At 42.1% G+C, this 26,505-nt stretch overlaps 1 protein-coding gene across 2 annotated transcripts in view; it reads right to left on the bottom strand.

Moving 5' to 3' along the window:
• Ddr (discoidin domain-containing receptor 2) overlaps positions 1 to 26,505 on the bottom strand; it is a 307,075-nt gene that overhangs the window by 221,963 nt on the left and 58,607 nt on the right. For both annotated transcript variants that reach the window (XM_076793322.1, XM_076793321.1), the window contains 2 exons: positions 21,623 to 21,689; positions 6,538 to 6,601 (listed from right to left, as the gene is read on the bottom strand). The gene's annotated coding sequence lies outside the window, so the exon portion shown is untranslated. The remainder of the gene's footprint in view (positions 1 to 6,537; positions 6,602 to 21,622; positions 21,690 to 26,505) is intronic.

The raw sequence follows: 26,505 nt of genomic DNA, 5'->3' as shown, positions 1-26,505 counted from the left end.
GCACGTTGGAAATGCTTCCTCGCTCTGCTCCTGCTCCGCTCTCTAACGTCACAGGGACACCGAATAAATTAAGAATTCGTGATAATATTCCGCCAGCTCGCCGCTCTCATTCCCGCGAGTTTCCATTTCTATTCTTCCCGAGGAATTCGGCGAACGCCGCGGGCATATTCCGCTTTGATTCAATTAGTCGAATCATCGTTCCGCTGAATCGCAACTATTCTCTTTTTTTTTTTTACTGCGGCTACCCGTTTCTAAATTCCACCTGTATTCGATTAAACCATTTTTGCCCACGTTGTAATATTCAACACCTCTCAGGACCATCACTAAAAATAACTATACTCTAATTCGTAACAGTTCCTATGTTGATAAATGTTGTTCAACCTTCCGTATGCTATGTCCGAGTCTGTACAATTTTATTCTGATGTAAGAAATAAGAAAATCGCTTCTTCTTCTTCTTCATCCGAAATACGACGAAAGCCGGTCCCCCGAGCCATCATTCTTATATCGAAAGAAAATTGTAGTGAAATATCGTTGTGGGTCAGAAATAATTCCGGCATAGGATAGAACTCACAGGAGTCCGAGGGTTAATATATTGCTAGACGCTCGAGTAGTATGAGTATGTAAGCCTCGATTTCATCTGGACAAAATGCAAAAGGTCGGCGGGTTAATCATTATCCTTCTAACTGAACGACCTTTTAAGCATATAAGCATACAACCGTAAGACATATCAAATAGACAGAATCAACGAAAATATCATGTGCTATATACTAATACGGATATCATGGCAGTCTAGTCTCTAAAATAAAAAATATCGGTGACGATCTGTATCAAAGTATCTGTTAGAGACATCAGCAAAAAGTTCTGCAAGAGCTAAAAGCAACCCTGCCATAAACCCAGGAAACCGCTAGAAAAAATAAAATAAAATGGTGGCTCCACAATGAAACCACTGACCCGCAAAAGGTCGGGCGAAAGAAGAAGGGTGAGTTTTGGCTGTGCCTTTTTTCATGGAAATCTTTGTCGGGTAAAGCGATAAAAAGGTTGAATTGTATTTTCTAATAGTGGGTTTCCCGTAATATGCGAAAAGTATCTCAAGACCAATATCTGCAAACAGTGGAAAGTTCCACACGTGCTATTCTACTTTATTTAGAATTCTGCTCGACTTCAGATCGTTATGATTCTGCCCTGATAGAAGACACTATCGAGAAAACTTAAAAGAAAGTATTACTTGTTCACAATTTCATTTTTATAGAGGTTTCCGAATACTTATGAAACTATGCGAACCCTTTGGCGAAATAATACAGTGTTTACTCGATATATGTCCAAAACACGGGTCCAGCTAGGGACACATATCAGCCAGGAGATACTATTCTTTGATCCACGCCGAGCGTACAATAAGGAAATTTTGTTACTGGACTAGTAGTGGTCTCCTGGTCTCACACCGATATACCCGACCCGTATTATGTTACACTCCTCGGCGACTGAGGTCTCTCGAGCTTCATGGCCCCTCACGGGGTATACCCCGCGGCAATGGTGACATTTTTGGGACTTTTATCGGCTAGGCATTTGGGACATATATAGAGTAAACACTATAGTGGCAAACAAGGCCGGATAAAGGTAACAGGGCCGATCGGAGAAGATCGTTATAATTCTGCTAGTGATAAAGATACGCAACAAGATTTACAAGAAATTCAAGCAGGCTAGTATCTTCCCCCAACAATCTCATTTTTAAAGATGAGGGTTCGCCAATACTTATGGGACCGTTTGGCCACTCCGGCGAAATATTAGCGGCAAAACAAGGCCGGATAAGGTTAACAGGACTGATCGGAAAACTCGGCCAAGCACTCCCGTGTTGTTCGTATTTGCGGTCACGGGGGAGGATCGTTATCGAGCCGCGAAAGAACGGGGCCGATTCCCAGGAGGAAATCACTGAAGCTCCGGCGTGGCCTTATTATTTCTGATACCCAGTCATCGGAGCGAACGATACCATCGAGATTTTCATCGCGAAACAACGCGTCTCTCCGCGGGTCGTTTGTAAGAAACGAAGCGCAAACCCAGCCTGCCACGTATCGCAGCCGGCGATCCTGTCGATGGCGCTTGGGAGCTCGTTCCGATTCTGGCCCGTTTCGAAAAAGAACGTTTCCATGCGGTGCCATCGTTCGACCGTATTTCCTCAGTTCCCTTTTGCCACGCCCCGTGCCACGCCGTACTGAAACAGAGCTAAAGGGATACGAACGATTTATACGGTCAAGATTGCGTATCACTGCGCCCGCAAGAAATCCTGTGAACTTCCCAGCACGCTGATACAAAGAACCCCGCTGTCTGAAAAGCCAGTGCGCGGCCGTTCTACAAATCAGAAATCGTCTGCTGGTACGTTTCACTAAATTATTTAACCCTTTGCGGCCGACGTTCGCTCTCCTTTATTTCAGAGCTTGCTGCCCGGGCATCGTGTAATTCGATTATTGGATTGCATTAGGTTGCTGCATGCGAAATGTTGGATTTTAGAATGCAAACGTTATGAATACTCTGCTGATCTTTATGCAAAATAAACAATGTGTGCATCGATTGCGAGACACAGGAATTCTTCCTTCTTTTAAACCAATACGCTAATATCCTTATATCTTTTTAATATGTCCGCTGCTATAAATTGTGGTTACCCACTTTTGTCATAAATGCAGAAAATCCGCAGTCTAGTTACGAAGCTTTTCCATCAAGAAATACTATTATAGTCCGCAGGTTTATTCATTTACCATTTCAAGGTACAAAACTGACTTTCGAGGTCCTTTCTTCAGTTGTTACGGGGATAACTAATTTTACTTTCAAATAAAGTTATTACGTACAGCTAACCAATTTTACTTTGAAATGAAGTTTATTTATGGAAAAATAAATAATATCGACGATATTATTATGCGATTTTTGATCAAAATATTGTCTAAGCAGTTGAACTAACAAGTCAACTGCAGTAAAGGGAGGTTAAATACAAATGTGTTTCTGCGTTTCACTGTTTGAATAACTCGAAAATAATACGACAGAATTGCACTCGCTCATCTTTGTCGTGGACGCAGAAATCCCTCGGTCTAGTAATAATAACAAATTTTCTTATTATTCTTGCTGTCTCTTATCTATTCGATCTGTGTGAACACATTCACGAACGGGACAATATTTTTCAGCACGTCGAAGATCGAATGGAAATCGACCACTTACATAAATCAAATTACGGAACGGACACTCCGTTTTAATTCTGAATATTATTTCCTTGGGAACCGAGGATCCCGAGGAAATTCACATTCTGTCGGCGGAAAATCGCGCTCCCGGTAAGAGAAACATTTTCAAGCCCGGCTAAAATAATCATAGTGAGTACAATTTGCCGGAACAAAACTACGAATAGCGGAACGAGAATACAACGAGCCGTATCGTATCCCACGCGAGTCAGACGGGGAGGGGGGGGGGAGTGGGTTAGAGAATACAAGCCGATTAAATGCTTCACTTTCTTCCATCCTCTCTCTGTTCTCCTGTCTCGCCTTCGTGCCACCCTTCTCGAGATCAAGTCCACCGGCCCGAGTCTACGCGAAAGTTCGCGGACAGCGAGATCCAAGGATAAGTATTGCACGCATAAGAATTACTCGGAAGTTCCCCGTCGGACGGGCTCGATTCCCCGGGAAGAAAAAATCCTTTTCAACGATGCTACGTCGAATCGACCGGCTAATGCACGATCTTCGAGGCTAATGGAAACGATACCATTAACAACCACCACCCTCCCTCGTGATTCGTTGTTTTCTTCCCTGCGAATGGATCTGCGAATAATTACGCCGGCAAATCTCTCCTCTCGGGGCGCCTGCTTGATCGATTATGGCTGCCTCCGCTTGCTTTAGATTTTGGTTAGACTCGCTGCGTTAAAAAGCGTCTTCGTTGATCGCTTAATTACATCAGCGTGTTTCTTCTCGGCTTATTAAGTTCGTGCATTGTGTCGCTGTTTTAGGAAGAACAGTTTTTGATTGTTTATGACCCGGTAAATTCGGTTCAAATTTGTGAAGTTATTCGTCATTCTTTTATGCGGCGCTTTTTAATGTTGTCGACAGATCTGTGGATAGGGGGCTTATGTAAATAGAATAGCTTGTAAAATAGTGCAGATAATTATTTAGAATTTCTTACATTGTGTAAATGTATCTCTAAGTTGTGTATACTATGTAATGTCTTCTGAATTGATTCAATTAAACAGGAACACCAAATTGCATGTTAATCATCGAAAATAAAAGATGTTACAGTCTCTAAATCAGAAAATGGGGATTACAATGAATATACAACGCACACTTTAAAATATACAATTACAAACAAAATGATTGAATTAATCAGAAAACAAACAAAAAAATGTTGCAGTCTCTGAAACAGAAGATAGGTGGAGAAATAATTCATTGTATCAAATTATTTTCTGTTTTCATGTTAAACGACTCTGTGTCCAAGGCTCGCGATAAATTGAACAGTTGTTCCGGTGTCTACTGTCCCAGAGGAAGGTGACGAAACGTTCGAATGAAAAGCAAAGGAGGGTTCATAGTTCTTGTACACTGAATCGGGAATCGAACCATTCCGGAAGAGGCATCGCAATGTCAAGTTCCTCGACGGAAGAGGAATCGGGCTTGTAAGCGGGCTTCTATTACCGCGGCGAGTGCGCGAAAGAAAGTGGAAGAGCGACAATGAAATACAGTGCAACAGCAGAACGGAAAGCTCGCTTTCCCCGTTCTCCGGGAAGGCCACTTCTCTCCTCTTCGGGGACGCGAAGTTGCCTTGACTAATGCACGGTAATCGCAGGGTAGCTGACGAACACTCCGCAGACTTGACCCCCCCCCCCCCCGACGACATGAATGATTCAGCGAGGGAACCGAGGGCGGAGGGTCATTATTGTTATAAAGGGGAATGCATTTTACACGGGACGTGGCGGAGCCCACAATACAGATAGAGAGGAAGATACCCGATAGGACAGCCAAGTACACGGTGTAGAGATACTAATGTGCATTCATGTTAGCGGTGACTTTCCATGTTCAGTGGACATTTCGACGGATCCTGTTCATTCAATGCTATTTCATAATGCAAAATGAAGGGATTTTCGCCCCTTTTGGATTCTCGAATTTAGCTCTAATTTTTATGGCCAAATGATAATTTATGTCGAGATATGAATCGCTGCAAATTAAGTTGAGGTGCAATCAGATTTTGACACGTCACCGATCTAAGTTTTTAGACCCTTCTGGCGACTTCAAAAACTGTTTTCAATTTTCTCCAATTTTTAATAACGCACGCTGTTTCTCCAATTCTTAATAACGAATTCAAACAAGGATTTTGAGAATTCATAAGAACCGATATTTTTATTTTTATGAAACATTGATTCCATGTAGGCACAGTAATGGGTACCCTCACAGTATTGGGTCCCTTACCCTAGTCTAAATTTTGTGGAACATTATCCGTTTGAGATATCTTAGTCATTTACCCACGTGGTCCTGTGAAGTGTGGTCTCATGGATTTTGTTAAAGATGAGCCATTATGCTGCGTCCTATTCGCAGTCGAGCCCTGTACAATCTTTTCTTTTCTATTTAAATTAGCGAACGAAGTTTATTTATTTTCATCGCTACAAGTAATTGCTCGGAAAGCTGTTTTGTCCAATATATGTTGCGAAGAACAGTTTCCACCTCGAACAACGTCGCTTTCGGAGCACCGGGCGTGCGACGATCGTCGTTTACGGCGGAGCCATGTTGAAATTAGCTTGATAAGATATAGAGCCGTGGAATTCGTTCGACGTCGTACGGTCAAATAAAATTTAGTGCTATTGCCTATCTCCGATAATACACTCCCGTCGAAGATAAAACCCTCGGAATTCGATTAAGAATATAGTTTAAAGCCGGAAGAACAAAGGTACCGGCCAGGAAAGATCGGATCGGCCGCGCGAACGCTGCGCGCTGGTCCATCGTTGCCTAAAGGTAGCTGCACTTTCACCTCGTTTCATGGGATTCCTGTCATAAGTCTCTCGGCTAAGTTGATTGGATTGGTCGGTCGCAGCGGCCGCATCTCGTAACCCCATTTTCCAACCGTGGTGGAAAACCGAGCGGAATTTATCGTACGAGCCAGCGTATATCGGCGCGGCATGGCAGCTTAGATTTCGATTTGGACGGGGCTTTAGGCTGCGCCCGGCGAATCACGCCAATTTTGCACCGGGCCTCGTAGAACTTCGAATTGTACCGGACGGATGAAACTTTATGAAATTCATGAGGGACGAACGTGCGCACGCGACTACACAGCCCAGCTGGATATCGCTCGGTTATATTTCTTGGGAATCGTCCGCTGCGAGGGAGAGAGAGAGAGAGAGTGTGTGTGTGTGTTCCACGGATTTTTGTATAAGCCCGGGAATCTTTGGTCCGGCTTATAGGTTTCTAAGCCGATCGAACGATGCCTCGGGAAACTCGATTTCCACGTGCGGACAGTCGCGAAAGCGTGACTCGCGCGCTCGCGAGACGGTACAAGGGAAATTCAATCGCGGAAGAAGTGGGTACTTACCGGTTCTCTGATACGTGGAGGCGATGTGCTACGTTTCACTGCATGTTACGACGGCCCGAGCACCCTGGAAACAGACACACGTGGCGATTTTAGTGCCTGGCCATCGGAAGAATTGATCTGTGGATGTATTCTTTCCAGAACGCGGCGCTGGGAGCATGGGAAATGGAAAATTGTCCGAGATACTGAGTCTCAAGTACTTCGTGTTTCTTTCTGCGGTAAATGGCACTAACCCCTGCAGAAAATATTCGATCGAAATCGTGGACATAATCGTGGAACGAATCGTTTCTGCGTATATTAATTCTTTGCGGACGGGGATTACTTTTAGCATACTTACGGATGATTCGAATGTATCTATTAGGCTGTTGTATATGACATAACCCTGAAGAAATCTGAAGAATAAATCTTGTTCACCAAAACAAGCACCAACTTCTGGTTCTTTTATTGCATTGCAAGACTGTCATCTCCATTTTTTAATAGTGCGTTCATTGACTACCACATCATTATTCACCACACTTTATCTAAAAATATTAGATACCTAAATAAAAACTGAAGGTACGACCTTAAAGATCAGCTCGGTACCTTAAAATAATAAACTTGCAGGGTATAATAACATTCCTCGATCAAAACGCTTCGTAACATTTGCATTCTGAAATCGGACATTTCATGTGCAACAAATAAGTATTTTTCAAACAAAACAAGATTATGTACTGAGAGTTTAGTATAACAATTGAACGAAGGAACGAGTAATAAATTTTTTGATCTTTTTCTAGAGTAAGAATTTCTTTAAAAATTATTCACAATGACATAACAGTAAAATTGACTGAAGAAATGTGTTTGTAACTTACAACTTTAAGGGTTGTTTCCACCCCCTAGACACAGAAAATTTTATATGACTAAAATACGTGTCAAACATTTCTCGAAAGACTATATTATTTGCATGTGTCTCATGAATAGGCTTCAGGTAGCTAAAATGTTACGGCATACATTGTCCGTTCTAAACTGAAGAATGGTGGTAGTGTGACCGAAAAATGGCCCGAAGAAACTGAGAATGGCTAAATTTGTTCCGTTATCAGCGGAATGTGGAACGGATATAGCTCAAAGCCGAAATGATGCGATAAGACCACCGAAACGGCCGTGACAGAGGGAAGGAGGGTCCGCTTGAAACCAAGCGGAAGCGGATTGCGTTCACGACAGGACGTTTCCATAGGTATTCGTAGATTTCAGGATGGCCGAGCAGCCGATACCCTTCTTTATCATTTTTACAGCCCGGTAGGAGGTCGTGGCAGAGAGGCGTCCGCATATTTATTCAACATTGCCGGCAATAAAACACAGGCTTGCGCGCGTATCCGGCTGTCTTATGGCTGTTTTCTCGGTCGGTATAATATTTCGTTTAGGAATGCCGAGACAGTCAGGTGTACGAGAGGAGAAAATGGAGAGAGAGAGAACGAGAGCGCGTGCAAAGGTATGTCCGATTTAATATGAAAATGGAGCGAGATCGTATCTTCCTAGAAATTTGACGAAAATTACCGGCAAACTGTTCCCGGTAGATTCATCTTAGAACTTCGCGAAGCTGAACGCTTCATCGTCTGTCTACCAACAGTTTGCCGAAGTTATTCAATTTAACAGAAAATTTCTCCGATAACGACGCGTTACGTTATTCCCGAACTTAGAAATAACCAATAACGAAATGATTTCAACTGTACCAGGTATGACGAAGTTTCTGGGCCGCGATACTCGTCTTAGGTCAACACTATCAACGTCGTCTTTCGTCACTGAAACTGTGTCTACACCTCGCATAATTGCAGTGTTTTTTCAGTGTAACTACAGTCTCACGTTGCGAGTTAAGAGAAAGGTGCACTAAAATTCATAGTCGTAGAGAATTGTCTAATTAAATATGAAGGTTCTTACGTTTTGGAACAATCTGATTTGGAACGAGCGCGTATCGCGAACGGTTTCGCATTCGGTACGAGAGTTAAAGAAATCCGCGGATATTGGGCTGGCTTGCAAATTGAATAATAGAAAAAGTTTCCAGTGTTAGAAATTTAACAAGAAACTCCGACTCTGACCGCGCTCCGCATGGCTTCTAAACTTTCCCATCTTCCGTTGTTCGGTTCAACCATTCAAGTGGAGATCGTTGCAATCTCAGCCAAAGGGATTCCATAGGGAATCGATATGCGAATGTCGGTTAGGGGCTCGGAGAGCTTTGAACGACGAAAGTTGATTTTATTCCCACGCGTTACACCGGATTGAAATCATTTGGCCAATAGAATTTCCCCAACACCTTTTATATTAACCGATACACACTTTTCCCGTCGGTGATTAATCGTTAATTACATTTTACGCCGCGCCAATAATACACGTTCGGGATTTCGTTATTCAATCACATAATTATCATCGAAATTATTCATAAAGCACAGGAAGCTTTTTATTGAAACAACTACGTGTATCGGATCGAATGGCGAGACTGGGATCGAATAACATTAAAAGTAATTAAACGTATACGTTACAGCGAAATTCCGGCAAACTATGAAACGATACGTTCCAGTATGGACTCGTTTTTGCTCGACTGGTTTTAAAGATTAATGCCGGCTTGGAATTTACCGATGAAAGCTGGTAGTTTCTGTTAATTTGTCAATGACGAGTTGTGAGAGCTGGTTAATCACTCAGATTGGTCAAAATGGAAATTAATGTAATCCTACTTTATTAAGTTTAGTACATGTTCATTGGAGAATTCAATCGATATTTGTTACTCGCCTTTTTGGAAGAACGTTTTCATGGTTTGGATTTAAGTCGTTTAGTGGCATTAGACAATACAAAGTAATAAGACAAATACAGACAATTTATAGTTAGACCAAGGGAATAGGAGCAAATGACTAGACAAGTTGAAGAGAGACGAAGTGAGACCAATTGTAAGGGAAACAAGGTCAAAATATGATTAAGCAAGTGAAATTGGATTATGGTCAGACAAGTAGAATAGGATGTATTTCATGATATGAAATTACATAAGTAGAATGGGGACCGTCTGCGGTCAGACAAATAAATATGAACATAAGGACAACATAAGTCAGGCAATTACACTGATCGCGGTATATGAGCATGTACTTGTCTGACCGACAAGTGAAATAAGAAGGTTTATGATTAATATATTGTGACCCTTTATGCAAAATAAAAATTGTCCGCATCGATTACAAGAAAAGTGAGTTTCATAGAAATAGATTTTTAATAAATTCTTAATAAATTCTTGATGTTTCTCCTATTTCATGTTTCATCTACTCATTTATGTTATAAATGCGTAAAATCCGCACTCTAATGATTAATCAAGTAAGGACCACATGTGTCTAGAAAACTAGAATATGAACAGCCTATGTTCAGACGTAAGTAAAATGGCAGAATATGGTCAGAATATAAGCAGCACAAAACGCCAAAAATGTGACGCACCAACAAAGAATTGCTTCCGAAAATTTGCGAAGCGTTTCCACCGTTTTATCCAGCCGCAACTCTAGCTTCGATGATTGTACCTTGAAATCTCAAAGAAATTTCCATCTAGACAAGACTCGCACCCATCACGAGTGACTCTCGAATCATTAGCGCACAACAAACAGCAGGACGAGGTCCCCCTAACCGGACCAGCTCGACGATCTCCTCGTCTCGCAGAAAAACCTCGCCAATCCCTTAGTCCAAGCCGAGCTGCCGTTGTCGCAATCAACCACCCCCTCGAAGGAAGAAAATCACTCCGTGTGCAGCTTTGTTTCACGCCGTTCGGATGTTCCATAGGCAGACGGAAGCGTGGACGCGGCGACGCAAAGACAAATAGGCAGGGAGCGGGGTGAGGGGGGACGCAAGCTATCGCCGGTACAGTAATCCCAAGCGTGTTTTCTGGGTCGGTTGCACCCAGGATTGCGGTTCCAGGGTCGCCATTGTCTCTAGGAAATACGGCCGCGGAAGAAACGAAAATTATGCCCCCTCTGCCGCCCGGCCCCCCCCGCGAAATGCTTTATTTCCTTCGCCGGTCTGGCGTTTCCTCTTTCACGCTTCCCTCTCCGGTTCAGTTTCTCTTTTTGCGGAGGAAGAGAGAGAGGGAAAGAGCGTGACGACGAGGTCATTTGCCTTTTACGTCGAGCCATAAAGAGGCGGCCGAGACGCAACGTTGTCTCCGCGAGAGAGGCTCGGGACAAAGAGGAAACGAAGAGGAGACACGAGGGCGAAACGCCGCGCCGGTATGCAACAAGAGAGGATGCGCTCGCTCGGCAGACGCTGACACGCGCGCTGTCTATTCGTTTCGGGAGAGTTAAGACGCGGAGTGATAGACGGCGTTTAGGTGGCCGGCAGCTCGAGTGACGACAAGAGAGAATGCGGGGGTGGTCGCGTGCCAACCGGCTCCTGGGACAAGCGTTTTTTGCTGGGACGCGTGTTCCTGTTATCTTCTCGTTAACCGTCACTCCGGATTCTCTCATTTACGTTTACTTCCTTCGTCCCGCTGCTGGCTCGTATTTTTTCCATCTTGCTGGCTCGACCGTTCGACACCCGCTGCCCGCACTCTCCTCGCCTCTTCTCTCCTCTTCTCTTCGCTCGTCGATATCTGTAGCATGGCCGGAGGCAGCACGAGGCTCGTATCGAAACGAATCGAACGGAATCGAATCGGAACGGATCGGATCGGAGCGGATCGATCGAGACTGTGGGCCGGTCAGTAACGGGATTAGCAGGGAAATTTAAGAATTAAGCGTGATTCCGCTCCGTATCAGGTTCCGCTGACGCTCGTCAAGCTGAATTACGAGCGGTAATCCCCGGGCGGAGGCTAAAACTATTCCGGCTGAAAATCGAATTTTTAGCCGGAGCGGTGAAGTATTAAGCGTGATAATTAAAACTGCAAATTCTCGCTCGAACAGAAAATGTCGGGGGGCCGATAAGAATGTGAAGGGACGGAAGATAGTGGCCGATATAAATTAGGATATAGCGCCGGGCCAGCGTGCGGGGGAGTTCCTTTCTGCACTATGCAGATAGATTATCTGCTGGTATCGGAAGGATTTAACACGTTACGCTCTGGATCTCCTACAGTTGTAACAATGTGCAGTTTCTTCCTTTCTTTTTTAAGAGAGTCAAGGTGAATGATGACATTTTCCGTTTAGTTTTATTACGGAACCGAATATGGTACGAGAATTTTCTAATTGGGAGTTATTCTACCTGGGCTAACTGGAAATTATTGTAATGCTTCGATAACTGTTAAATGTGCTGCCTCGGTAGCGGTGAGCGGTGCAGTTAGAATAGCGCTGCTGTAATTAAATTTTTTACTCGAGTCGAAAATAAAGTAGCTTCGCTCGTGTAATTTAGTACCGAATATAGCGCAGAGGTAATATTTTCTTCATGAAGAAATGTTTGTACGTGGAATTGTGTTACTTTTAACGCTGGCATGGCTAAATACTGAGAGCGATAGCATACGTTGCTATAAAAAAATGAAACAATTGTAAATATTCAGATTTGGTGTGATCTTCACGAAGGTTTACGTCTAAGCAAGTCAATGTATTAAATAAGTCTGTATTAAAAAACCTGATAATTTAGATACTGAGCTAATTCTAATGTCAATCAGCAATAATTGGAAAAATATTTAATAGTTCCAATATCTAGCAGTAATAATTGTAAAAACATTTGGTGGTTCTAATATTAACAAGCAATAACTGTAAAAACTTTTATAATTCTAATATTAACCAGCAATAATTGTACAATTTCTAGTCTTAATATTAAGCAGTAGAAATTAGAAAATACCAACTTTTCAATTCAATAATTTAGAATATAATATTGCACGCAACATAAAATTGTGCTATTAATTTGATTATTGATCTTCACAAAATATTAAATAAGCAATTATGATTATTTTTCACGTTCGATATTAAATATCGTATGTTCGAAAGGATGATTATTTTGTTGTTGGTGAAATATTCACATACAGTATGTGTGTATACAGAGACGCGTGTATGAAACGTTAGTGGATCGTTGAAATCTGACAATCGCTTGATGAGGATCCTCGATTAGAAGATTGTAATCCGTATGGATATTGAAGCCGAAAAGTGATTGCCGATATCTGGGTGAGAATACCTGGCTTACTCGCATAATGAAGCAGAAATATAGTCGCGCAATTGATCGAACGTTTAAATTATGCAACATTATGCGAAGCCACGATAACGGTACAATTGAATGTATGCCGATTAGAGCTCTCTCCCCTAACCTATATTCTGGTTTCACTCGTGACGAACACTTCGAGTTGCCCGTATCCTACGAATTTCGACGAAATTCTTTTTTCAAACAAACAGAATGGTCCGAACCAGAGAAAAAAAGAGAAATTGAAAAATTCCACCGAAAACCCAATGAAAATCGTGAACCGTTAGAAACGAGAATGCTAAAACATTTCCGAAATGTACTGATCAAACGCGATGATTCATTTTAAGTTCTCATTTTCAAGAATCTTGCTGTTGGTGAATTGTTTTAAATATTCTCGTCGGTCTATTTTAAGCGAATGAAATTGTAGAACTTTCGTTGAAACGAAAACTTTCGCGCTGTAAAACATTTAATTGTAGAAACGACATCCGCGGGAAGCACAGTCAGAGGAAGTATTTTAATTAAATACTTGATGTTTCATACAAATTGTACGTAATAATGTCTGAAAAAATTGTTACCAAACGCTTGAATGAATTTCTTCACTTGTAATCTGCTATAACAACACGATACTTAGTGTTCCACAATTACTTTGCATTTATATTCATTTTTTACTGCTTTCAGTGAATATTACACGGTACTAAAATAATCAGTTTTTAAGTGAAAGTCTCGCTACACTGAATTCCCATTATTATTACATTACGTGAGTAACGGATACATTTTTCTGACTAATAATTTGATTAACTCTACTGTAAATTTATATGAAACGCCATTCACACTGAACTATTATTATTCTTTTACGAAGTATTCAGATGTGTAAATTGCAAAAATACTTTTGCCCACCTTGTGGACAACACTGTCCTCGCATGGATAATAAATTCATTTCTTGTACCGTGGCTCTAATAATTTGATCTAAAAGAAAAAATTGATAACGTGTTAGAAAAAATTCATAAAAATTTCTGCATTTTGCAGCGTTCGCAGGAAACTGTCCCCTTGAAACTTGTCCCCGGTAGGTTTACTGTTAATTTAACGTTGTTCGACTGGCGGGTTCGAGGAGCCGTTTCCCTCGGGAGTTCTACGGTTAATCTACAACTATCAACCCTAATCCACTCGGAGGCACGTTATCGCAGGCGCGTACACGCGATCTGCGTGCGGGTCTGGATGCCCGGTGCTCGAACGGCAGCGGTCGGAAAATGGGGGAGCGTGCGACGACGACGTCGACGTCGACGACGACGACGACGACGAAATAAGATACTTCGTGAAAGTAATTTCCTCGGGAAAAGTAAGTTTTCGCCGAGTAATAGCCTCCGCGCTGGCACTGTCGCTGCACAACCGGTCCCTGCTCTACGTATTTGCTCGCGAACAGCCCGGGAACCTGCCAGCAAGCGCCTGCTGAAGAGATTCCACGCCGAGGTTACAGATCGAAGTGTAACTTTAATCGTCCTTGGTCCTGATGCTCCCCAGCGGGCCGCCGCCATTTTCTATCGTTCGCTTCGAAATGGAAGAATGTCTTTCGGCTGTTCAGCGTTCCGATACCACCCCCTTCGGCGACCTCTTCGGGGGCTGGACTCGATTTAAAGCGGTAAACGAGTGGTGACTCTTACGATTTTTGTTTTTTAGAGGAATTATGAAGCAGTTCTTTTCGTGACTTTTGGGATAATTTGTGTCATATTCTACTCATATAATTTTTTTGTTGAAAAGTGTGTGGCAGAAGCGGATATTTTTTAGGGTGGTTCGACTAAAAGTAAACAATTAGATATCTCCTAAGGTTGCTAGGATGTTGGAAAGTATTTTGTAAGCAATCTTTTAAAAATTCGAGATCACTCGGAGGGCGTGCCATTAACATCTGTGAATGCATTTTAATGTCAACTACAACGTGCAAGAAAAATAATATAGCCTGCACTAACAGAGAATGACCAAATTATTAGAACCACTGCACAAAAAATATATTTATTGTCCATGTGACGGATAATGTTGCCTGCTGTGGCGCAGAGTGCGTATTTATAAACATCAATACTTCGTAAAAACATAATAAGAATTTAGTCTATAGTTTCATTAAAAAATTGATGATTTTCATGTAAACTCGTCGATTTATACAGGTGGCTCCATTGATTTGACAGTAAAAATGTGAAAAAAATTATCTTAGCACAATCGATATCTTACACATTATATTAGAATTAGAAGGATACTTCGTTGGCTAATTGTGGCAGGGAGATCTATACGGTATTAATAAACTTTTACAAGCTGTAATATTGAGGAGCAACAGGTTGAGTGTAACTCGCGTATCGTGTGCGGCCAAGTATGTTTCAGAATTTTTGTATCTATCCTCGGAAGCAGCTTCAGTCCGACTCTGCTCTGTGCTTTGTTTGCGAATCATGTATTGTGTGGTATGATTCGAACTTTCATATAATGGTGGAGGCTGTCCGAAACTGTGATTAATACTGTTCGGTCTCTGTAACCGTTTTCGCTTCGTTAGATAGCGATAGATGTGCTGCGTGTGTGCGTGTATCTGTGTTAATTGTCCTGACAGGCTTAGAATCGATAACGCGTGTACGGCAATTTAAAAAATACTTGACAGTAAAAATGTTTCTTAATTATAAAATAATTTATGTAACGTTGTTTCTGTTTTAAATGTTGAGTTTTCTTCGCTGGTACATTAAGAAATTATTGATTTCTCACGTTTGTATGTACATGATTAAATGACGGGTCCCCTGACACTGTCAGCAGCCAAGCGTCTCATCCATAAATGCATGTCACACGGTGCATTTTGAATGCAACTAACAAAGCGTGCCCGCGTCTGCCAGTTTAACACTAATGTTTACCTTTGAATCTGATGTTACGTTTAGATCGAATCTAAGTGACGCGCGGAGTCCGTACCATTGACCTGATTATGAGTGACCATTGATTATTGATTACTGTTTGGCCAGGCCGAGCCATTAATTACTGTCTGACCGTACCTGATAATGCTTGATTGTGTGCTAAACCTGACAGCCTGCTGGCTCAGAATATTCATCCGGCACAGACCAGCTCGTAATCTCTAGCAGATCCTGTATCATTATTTATATTAATTGAACGCCGGGTATCGAAAGCATTATTCGCAATACGCTGTTGTCCCATATCTATTATTCTAAGCAGCAGCGACCATTCAACTGAAGAAACTGTACCTATCCTTCAAAAATATTTTTCAATCACACAGATGGCACGTAAATTCTGTATTAATTAATTGTTTTATTTATTATGTAGCAATTTTGATAGTGAACTAATGAATCCAAGTAATAGTCGTTCAAAAGCTTATTAATAGCGCGGTCATTAAAGTGTTTGTTTCTGAACTCTAAGAACATTTTTCATTCAAAGAAACGGTTCATCAATATTGTTTGTAATTTATTTGTCTTGTTAATATCATATTGTTGTTTTCTTTCATAAGATTCTAATAGATTATCTAAAAGAAATGATTTTTGAACTGCAAAAATATTTTTCTTTTAAAGAGACGGTACAAAAGAATTTTTTGCAGATCGCTCGTTTTAATATTAAATTGTTATTCTGTTATACCGATATTAAATGATTCGGGTCTCTCCCACGACATGGAAAATGACAAATGCATGAATTGAGAAATGTAAACTTTATATTCCATAAAAAATTCAATATTTCGCTCGAATAATTCGATAATACTCATGACGCACAATCCTCTCGAATTCATTTCAATGTTCGTTGCGAATTCAATAAAATGAAATCGCTTCATTATTATTTATTACATTCCGCGTACGATTGAAAATAACACGATGCCAGGGATGGGTTATAAAATGTTAATAAAAGACGATACTGTATCTTGATGTAATATGATATAGCATCGGTATCATTCATATCGAATGTATCTCGATGTATCCGAGTTGCGCGACTGAGAAACGTTACGCCAGGCACAACTTCTCAACTCAAGTGGATGACATCGGTTCAACAAAATTAAATTACATGAAAACAAATAGCTGTATGTACCAACGAGATCATCGTATTTTTAGCTTCGTGGCCTCAAAGTGTTCTACAAATTCTTTCGGCTCAATTTACAGCATGATTATTCAGTTCAAAGTCATCGATAGCTATTTTACTGATTTACATTACATTCGTCAGTAACACCACAATTACATGTAACAACATTTATAGAATTTGTCAGTCACTCCAAATAAGTCGGTAAAATTGCAAATGCTGCAATAAAAGGGTTAATATATCTCTTTATGTCTATTAAAAAGAATCCCAAAATTGTGGTACGAAAAATAACAAAAAAAAAAAATGAATGTAAAACGGTACTGATTAAAACGAAATTAATCGTCATATTTCACCTGGCACAAAACGTTAAAAAGATAATTAATTTGCGCGGAACAGTGTCAAAAATATTTCATGTCAAAATCGCTCGATTTCTTTTGGAACATTAATGTCGGTTGTCTGGAATGTCCGTTAACAAATTCGACGTCGGTCGGGGATCGTGTCGCGTCGAAGAGTGAGCACATCAATCAACACCAGGGATTAAACAAAGTACCAAAGACAACGATGTCCCGGTTTTCGCACAGGAAAAAACATCGCCGACACCTCTTCGAGTTGTACAAAGGTGGCTCGAGATCGAGGGAGACGGAGCGAACTCCCTTTTTTTCCTCCCCGCGTTTCCGAGTGATATGTCATCCTAGATTGCAGAATACTGCAAAACGCGTCTGGGACACGTAACAACATGCAGCACGAGCCGTACAAACCGTTGAGTCATTCTCTCCATACGGCGTATCTACCGCTCGAGCGATAACACTCGGGCCGCACGAAGCGTCTAGACGCGGCCCGATGCCGAGGGTGCGCAGGCAGACCCGGGGGGTGTGCAAAGCTATCGGTGACTTTTACATCGTGTAACCAACCGGATATACTTTTTTCCCACTCTCTGTAATTAACCCTCTATCGTCCGTCGCATCTGGAGCCGAGGACTGCGACCATTGGTATCGATAACGCCGCGCGTCTCGCGCGCTCCGACCACCGAGAATATTACGAAGTCGCACGAAAGAGTATGGCTTCCGCCAATTCGACTGTGTCGTGGAAAAAGTGCGCGGTAGTCGTCGAAACAGGGGTTGCCCGTGGACACGTCCAACTTGGTGAAACGCGATCGTCTTGGCGCGTTCAGGCCACGGAACCGATCTAGTCTGAATTTCACGCATATCTTCTTGCAAACATACTTAACACTAAACCTACCACTGCCGGTCAAAATGACCGGTTCCAGATTTTTTATTTTACTGAAATTATAAAGATGCTTTCGTGGGAAATGGTGAAATAATACGAATCGTACAAAATCTAAATAAATTCGACCTCGCCATTTTTATAAGACATGTATCAGTTACTTGTAAGGCTCGGTAGGTTTGGTGTTGAGGATGTTTGTAAAACTAAATTCACACAAGGGTTTCTGGAAACTGTCCTTCAACGCGAAATATATCTTAACAAAGAAAAATTGATTTGTCGTATTTCTAAATAATGTTATTTATCCGTTCCGTATAAAATTGTATATCGCTCATAGAACTGTAAATAAAAGCTTTATGCAATTATAAATAAATATAGCGACCCATCCGAGCTGAATCGGGTCGTGGACATATCCAGGTGGCCTGAGTGGAACCGAATCGGCCCGGCTTGACCTCGGTCCTGTTATAGAGGGTCCATATGTGTCCATCTGTGTCAAATCTGGCCTCAGGAACTCGATTAGGCCAAGTCGTCCTGATTTGACCCGAGTTAGCTCGTCATGACTGTAACCTTGTTGTAAAAAGCCCGAATGGGCCTCATTCGGTGCAAAGGTGCTTACCCAATTTCCCAAGATTGGGAAATCTGTTTTTTCGAATCTGCCCATAGCCACCCATCTAGGTCCTCTGGATGACAAACATACGTTTTAAAACGGTCTTTCGTTTCTCTATTCCACTTGAGAGAAAAAAAAAACTTTCAAGAAACTATTTCACAATTCTCTACTGAATTCGGGATAAATAACACGCGTTTTTCCAAGTCTTTTGCAACATCTCAACATCACATATTACATCGTTTACATTCACCGTAGTACGAAGCGCTTACCGCGCAGCAACAAAAAGATCGCGACCGTGTCATGTCGCGACAAGTCGGTTGTTTTACTTAAGCAGGCAATCTGAACGGTCAGACAATGTTGATTTTCCTCGCGACGTTTATTTTGTCTGAATTTAGCGACTTCTCTGTACGCCGGCAAAGTAAGTAATCCGCTTTTGTTAACACCGCGTATAGAATGGTCCGGACGTTTATGTTTCAATTTGGCACACCGAGTTCCGCCGTTTTACAAACGACACCAATGTCACGGGGAAGCACGCCAGCCGGAAGCTTAAATTGGCGGTCTCGTCTCCGGGGCCCTCATAGACTCCTGATTAGATATTCCAATCAGAATACCTGATGAGAATACTCACTTTTAGTGGATTCTCGATGTACTTAGCCGACGCCGAGGAGCCCGTTTCACTTTAATTGGATCCGTCATCTTAATTACGGCGGCTTTGGAAAAATCGATTTTCGAAATCTCCGGGCGCGGAAGCGGCCGCGTACGAGCTCTAATTATACGTGTCCTTGGTAATGGCAATTTCGCTTGTTCAACGTGCACAAGGGCTGTTACAGTTTCGATGATAATCATTCCGTAAGTTAGTTTATGCTGCGAAGACGGGAGGAGAGGAAGTGTTTGCGTCGAAGCTTGCGAGTTATAATTGAGGAATAGTAGTTTACGGAAAATTTTCAGACGGCTGCTTATCGTCTGTGGACGTTGCGAACTTGTGTTGTTGTGTTATTAGAGAATACTTTGCACGGTTTAGCTTTACATACAAATATATTTGCGTCATCGGAAACTACGTTCGAGTAACGCAGAGACAGTTTCGTTAAATTCTATAGTAAATGTACATCTCAATTAATGACAGGTAATAAGACACTTTTAAAATTAGGACTTGCGAATTGCAGATTTTAAATGTATGTGCGCTCTTTGATATTTGATATTATCCATGCGAATAGATTTTTGAAAGACTTATTTATTGAAAACAAAAATAAAAGGTGCAGTAACTTTACAATATTTTCTAGTGTGCGATAATACGCATTTAAAAGCTGGTATTTTTTCCCCATCACTTTTATTATAGAATGCATTGTTTTGTACGTTTCTCGCTGACACAATCGCACAGTTCCCGATCAAATCTTTGGCTTTATTTCGCGATGCGGCGAAAAATGAAAGAGCCCCTGGTTCGAAAACTGTTTTCGATAGGTACGTCAACAAGCGTCGCGTTTGTCGCGGTAACAAAGAAAAATCAATGTTTCCGTGCCGGTTGCCGAATGTAATTGCTGACCTGCAGACTTCCCGGTATTCGCGAAGGTATGTCGCGTGACAATTTTATTCGCCATAAAATGATCCATTCCGGGAGCGGAGGTGTTAACCGGGAGTAGCAACGCGTCGTAAATGCCAGGTACGACAATAAGTGGACCATTACGGGTCCGATGGACCTTTTGGCAAAAGTTCCTTTCATTATCGGGCTGCGTAATTGGTGCATCCGGAATTTCGGCGCAGCGTCGCCTGGTGAGTCAGCGAGCCAGTGACTCAGTCCTCTTTGCCCGTCTGCATCTTAACGAGCAGGATACGCGTTAAGATCAAATAAAGAACTTCCGGCCAGCAGAAAATCAAGAAACGCAAGAGAGAGAGAGAGAGAGAGAGAGAGAGAGAGCGCTCACCGCTAAATTTCCAGAATTTTTATCGCGTACCTCGTATTCCACCTTAATGAATATTCTTCGTGGCGCGCCGGCAAATTACTGGAATCCAAGCGAAATCGGCTTCAATGGGAATATGATAATTAAGGGCGGCCTCTCAAGAAGAATACTAATTGTCAACAAAAACTCGAAATGTTTTTCCCTCGAAATTCCCCGATGTTTCCCTTAGTTCACGAGGAACCGTCTCTCGCTTCCGGTGTGTACGGTTCATGGATTTCGAAATTATGCAGCTCCAGAAGCGGCCCTGCTGCCTCGACCGGGAACATAAAAACCGGGCTGGAACAGCTTCCAAAATCTCATGTTTCGGTCCGGATATAATTTTGCTGTTGGGTTAGGTTACTGTCCCGGCTAGCCAGCTGCTCGTATGTTACGACGCAATAAACCTCCATCTCGGGGAGAATTATGTCAGACATCTTTGAGATTAAGCTATTCCAGGGCCTATAGCGTTCGCTCTACGACTTTGTCCATACGTCACGTTACGACCCCGCCGGCGTTGTTTTAATCGCGGTCGCAAACGCGAAAGGGCGGCCATTACGAATCGTTAGCGCAAAGTGAGAAACTATGAGATTGAATCCGACGGTTCATTCCGACTTTTACTCGTGTATTTATTGCGTACCCTGGCTCGTGAAAGCGTTCGAACATTTGAAAAGTTTAATACGCTCGCTGCCGTGATTTGTTTTGCGTATTACCTGCTCCCTTGTTCAGATGTTTTAACAATTGCAACCTATGAAACGCTGAACGCCTTTGTGAAATCTCGAAAGAATTTAGTATATTATACTGTGTACTATGATTTCAAACGACAAAGTGTATAAAATTTATTTGACTATCTTCGAAATGTTGATCCACCATTCAGCGACCACAAAAATTGGGTAAAGTCGAAGCACTTTATTTAATCAAATTAAAACAGAAGAAAATTCAAGATTTCTGGTGGTAATTACTTTTACAATATTCTCACATTTCACAAACCTCACGTAAATTTAGCACGCTCTATTTATCACTGCAGAAATAAATTTTTAAGTCTCCAGAAACAATTCAGTCGCCCAAATGTGACGACATGGTAGTACCCCCTTTAATGAACCAAATGTTTCAGTTTGATGTCATAGTAAGAGGAAAGTCTCAAGATCATGTTCAACTTTCAACAGTTTCAGTTACAAAAAAAGCTGAATTTTAGACATACCTAGTTTTTCCCAATCAATGTTATTGTCAGAACTTCCACTGAAACTTCCGCTTGATGCTAGTGAGGCCTACAACATAAAATTGAAAAGAGGAGGTTAAAACTCGAGATCACTTCAAAGGAACAGCAATGAAAAACAATTTAATAAATCAAAATACATAAAAACGTACGAAACACCAACGATGCGTACGAAGCCAACGCAACGCGTCGTTTTCAGAAACGCAAGTAAGCATCGATCAATACCGCCCGATGCACGACGCGCAGTCTTTTGTCAAAAATTTTGCGATAGATTGCAACCGGATAATGCGGAACGAAATAAGCATCCCTATGATACATCGAGCATCCATAACGCGAGGAGCATGCGAAATATGCGCGGGCATCGAAATCATTTACATGTGATCCTCTAATAACTCGAAGCAGTATAATTCAATACAGTTTACAGTTAATAATCGCGCGATTACGTGAATCGATTTATGAACCGCGAGAACGCCGATCCGGCGGTAAAGGCTGGCTCTGATCCCGCTTGTACGGCCAATTATATTTTACACCGTTGGAAAATCGCGTTTCCCCGAGTCAGGTTCCCTTTTGATTTCCCGCCGCGGAAGAAAACGAATCGGCGAGGCAACGTCTCGCGAAATAAACATTCCCGCGAACAATGAAATTGAATAATAATTCCCGGGTAAGTAGAAGGGGCGGGGTGGTTGGGTGGATGCTCGCGGGGAATAAACCGAGGGTGAAAAGCAGGAGGGGGCGGCAGAGACGATGTAGCGAAGTCGTAAATCACTCTCTTAACGAAAGTCTTTGTTGCAATTTATGCGAGGCGAGCCGGTAAATCATTTCGCGAACCGATGGGGCAATTTATAACAATTAAGCGGGCGGGCTGCTGCGAGGGAACACGAAGGAGCTTTTCTCGTTTAGAAAAGGAGGCTGTAGCGGCAGCTCTGCGCGTGAGAGCAGTAATAAGTCTTAATAAGTACGCTGGTAACGGCACACACTTTGGAGAAGCAAGCTCGATTTCTTCCTTCCCGTGGTAGGCTTCGATACGAATGGCGGTATCGACTCGATCGGTACCGGTCGACGATCAAACACCTTTGAAAACGTGCGTTCAGTACCGATGCATGTAAACCTCAATGCAACATCCGCGGCGAATGTAAGATGAATGCTTCTTCCCTAATGACGAGGATTAATTACGGTCGCGTTCCTAACCGAACGACCCATTTTCCGGCGACAAAGGACCTGCTTCCCGACATACGAGACGACAGTAGACGATATAATTTTAATAGTTTGCTGCCAGAAGCTTATTAAGTCTTTCATATTTGGCAATGGCGTCTGTGAGCACAGCAGATTGCTAACAAACGAGGTTTGTTGGAATCTTGTTTGATTGCAATCAAACTTTGTAATAACAATGAAACTGTTCACGTTTCTTGACACATGACTTTCTAGCATTTTACAAAAGTTTGCACGAAAATGCATTAAATGCATTGTAAATGCATTAAAAACTAATAAACAAACTAATTTCTCTGTTTACTTGCATGCGTAACACGTATCCAGAAATTTTTACTAATTTTTTAGTTGAGGAGTTCAGTCGTGAGCGTAAAATTTAATTACGAGTTCTAGAAACATGCAGGCATTTTATAGAAGTTCGAAAGGCACACTATTTATATTTTTACAGCAGTAACGTATTGTCATTCACAACTGTTACTCTTGAAATTTTCCAAATTTTTAGGCCAGCTGTGCAATCGTTCAAGAGAACAAAACCAATTTTTCCGATTTCGTTGTGGAAAAATGAATGTACTCGATAAATTCCTACATTTTCGGTATCGCCGAGCTAGTGCAAATACCGCGGAAGTTTGGAAAGCAAAGATAGATCGTACTGAAAAAATTAAAGCTCCAATCAGTTCGCGTGTTGACCGAACGGCTTCAATTAATTGAGATATTCCACCCACGGCAACGTATTCCCCTCCCGGTGCTTATAGCAACCAGCAATTACAGGCGAAAGAGTTCCGCGAGACCGGATTAGCATACAAATCCTCGCGTCAAAAGCGCCGTAAACTAATGTTAACGGGATTAGCAGTGCCGTCAGGCACTCAATGTTGCACTCGAGAGTGGTTAGCTCTCTGTCCGAGCGACGTATCTATGATGGCCGGCCAGATTTATCGGCGCGAGGCGAGGCAGCTACCTAATGGAAATGTAAATCAGTCTTGGACGACTCGTTCCGTGTAGTGGCCGATGAAAAAAAAACGAGCGCGGAACCGAAGAAAATACGACGTCGGCGTGCGTGAACGCGCGAATCGCAGCGTGAAAATTAACGTGGAGATCAGCGTTGCTGCAAAAAGTCCCTCCGTGGGATCACGTGACGAGAATATTGTTCCACCAACGTACCAATAGCGGTGGTACCTAATGGCGTCGCGATGCGTACTATAGAACCGTGATAGGATCCCCACCCTCAGCACGAATCGCGACGTCACTATCTGGGGCAGGGTGCACTATAGCTTCGTGACGTTACTCGGGTTCTGACTATAGCATTTCCACCACTATTTATCCCTCGAATCCCTCGATCAGGTAATGCTGGTAGAGATGGCGAAAGCTGGGCGAATGATTGTGGTGGTTTGCGTACTTGTTACAGGATTGGCTTCGTTGAATGGCTTTTTGAAGACCGAATGAAAGAGTCCTGAGTATCAGTAAAGCGAGATCAATGTCTGCCCTTTGAACTCGCACTTTTGTCCAAAAAATTTGTTCGAGCAATTTCAAAATAAAAGTTTTGTATGAAAATTGTTCATTTGGTAATACGGTCTATTACCAGCTACACTGTTATCTCTGTCGCCTTTTGTTTCAACAATCTGCTACCATGCATTTTGCATTGATTCTAATATAAAATTTGACATTTTCTATGCAATTTGAGTGATCTAAATTTGGACTATTCTGAAACTCTGATTCTGTACGAATTTTTTCTGGTTGCTATACGGCACTTACAGTTCAACGATCATAGTTGCAATTCCGATCGACTGTTTTCTTTCGAGAGACGATGCCACGGGAAATAAAGCGTGTAGCTTTTCCGCGTAACAATGCGGTCATCGACGATTGATATAAGAGCAATGATACGGGTATTCGAGGTGCTAGGGGAGCAACAGTGGCGGCAGAAGGACCAAGAAATCTCTCGTCCCTCGAGCACTCACTTCGATACTCTTCGGAAAGGTCGAATGGAGTGCTCGAACGGCACGTCATTGATTCGGCCGTCGTCGTTTCCGGCGAATGACACTTTCTCTCCGCTGGTCGTTAGGTGGAATTCATTCAACGGCACCCTCGAATTCCTTTATATTAACGAACTCGGCCCAACGACGATGGCCGATCGAGTGATCTAGAGGGACGACAATAAAAAAGGCGGTGGAGATCTTGAATTCATTAAAAGTGGCCCGGTGCCAGTTTGTAGGTACTTTACAACGTCTCCCGCATTATTTAAGGATCGACCGTTCCTAATTAATGAACTCTTGACCGTGTCGGAGCCACGGGTAATGGGTGAAACATTAGGCGGACGATTACAGGACATTTTTTTCTTTTTTATTTAAGTTTTAACATTGTTTCACGATCGAAGGTCGTTAGCGGCGCTGTGAAATCGTTTCTATCTCATTGGCTAGCAATTTTGTAGCTCACAGTCTTTGGTATAGCTTTGTGCAGCTTATAAATTGCATAGCCGGATTAGGTGATCAAAGGTGCTCCCAAATCAAATTGATCTTTTTCCCCCAAAGAAACTCTCTATGGCAAGTTTCTAGTTGGTACCCCTACCACAAGTGTAATTATAGGCTGAGCACGGCTTAATGAATTTACTCCGTCCGTTCTGCTTAACAAAAAATTACATAAAAATTCTTGAACGTTCTCCCTAACAGCACATGTGCAAAATCGATTTTTAAAAAAATCCAGAATCTCAAAGTCGCTGATTTCATATTGAACCTGTCAGATGACCAAATTTATATTATTATGATAGTTGAAAAATCCGGAAAGATGCATATTTCTCACAGAAGTTTTACGGGCATCAGATTTATAAAAATTCAGTAGTGAGATATTATCGGAAGTAAATAAATAAAATAAATTCTTTACGTTTCTGTAGGTATATTATGCAATATTGAACTGTATTCGGAGAAAGATTAAAATCAAATATACATATGCAAATCTCGATAATCTCGATTATGGCAGGCAATAAGGTGAACGACTGCGAAACCACTTTTGATCAAGATCCCAGTACCTTTTTCTGTTCTAGATCAATTACGGGACACTCTTCAGCGTTACGGGGGGAGGGTGTAGGCAGTAAAAACGAAAGGTTTTTCCGAATCTGAAATTAACAAGACAGTGGCAGTATCGAGGCGAAAAAGCCGAACAATGGTAGGAACGAACTGATGGGGAACTATTCCAGGAAAGTTTTCCGCGCATCCGAACAGCCGAACAGCAACTTTTTCACTTTCCTTTAATCACGCTCGAGAGCGAAATTATACGACGGTTGAATTAAACCGAAAGCGGGCGAGAGCCCGTCCGACATCGACAACCACCGTGAAAAATAACGACGGGGTCCGGGTCTTCGCCATTTCCCTTATACTGTTTGTTTTTCGCGAATACTTTAGCCGAGCTTCACACTCCGACGATTTTCGCTCGAGCCGCAAAATTGCCCAGGGTAACGAGCTAGCTCAGCGCCCGTAGAAAGTTCCGAAGCGTCGAGGCGGAATAAAGTAATAACTGTAATTGATCTGATAACTTATTACGCGGACCGTGCACATACTGCGCCGCGGCTGTATGTACGTGTGAGTGGAAATCGATGTGTTAAATTAATAACATCTTTATGCTGAAACATTAACCGACCGTAATCGGATTCCCTTCTATTCGACGGAGGAATTAAG

The sequence above is a fragment of the Halictus rubicundus genome, chromosome 9 (assembly GCF_050948215.1).
Source record: "Halictus rubicundus isolate RS-2024b chromosome 9, iyHalRubi1_principal, whole genome shotgun sequence".
In the NCBI taxonomy this organism is placed as follows: Eukaryota; Metazoa; Arthropoda; class Insecta; order Hymenoptera; family Halictidae; genus Halictus; species Halictus rubicundus.
Note: the sequence above shows the minus strand (reverse complement) of the source record. Positions and strands in the feature narration are given on the sequence as shown.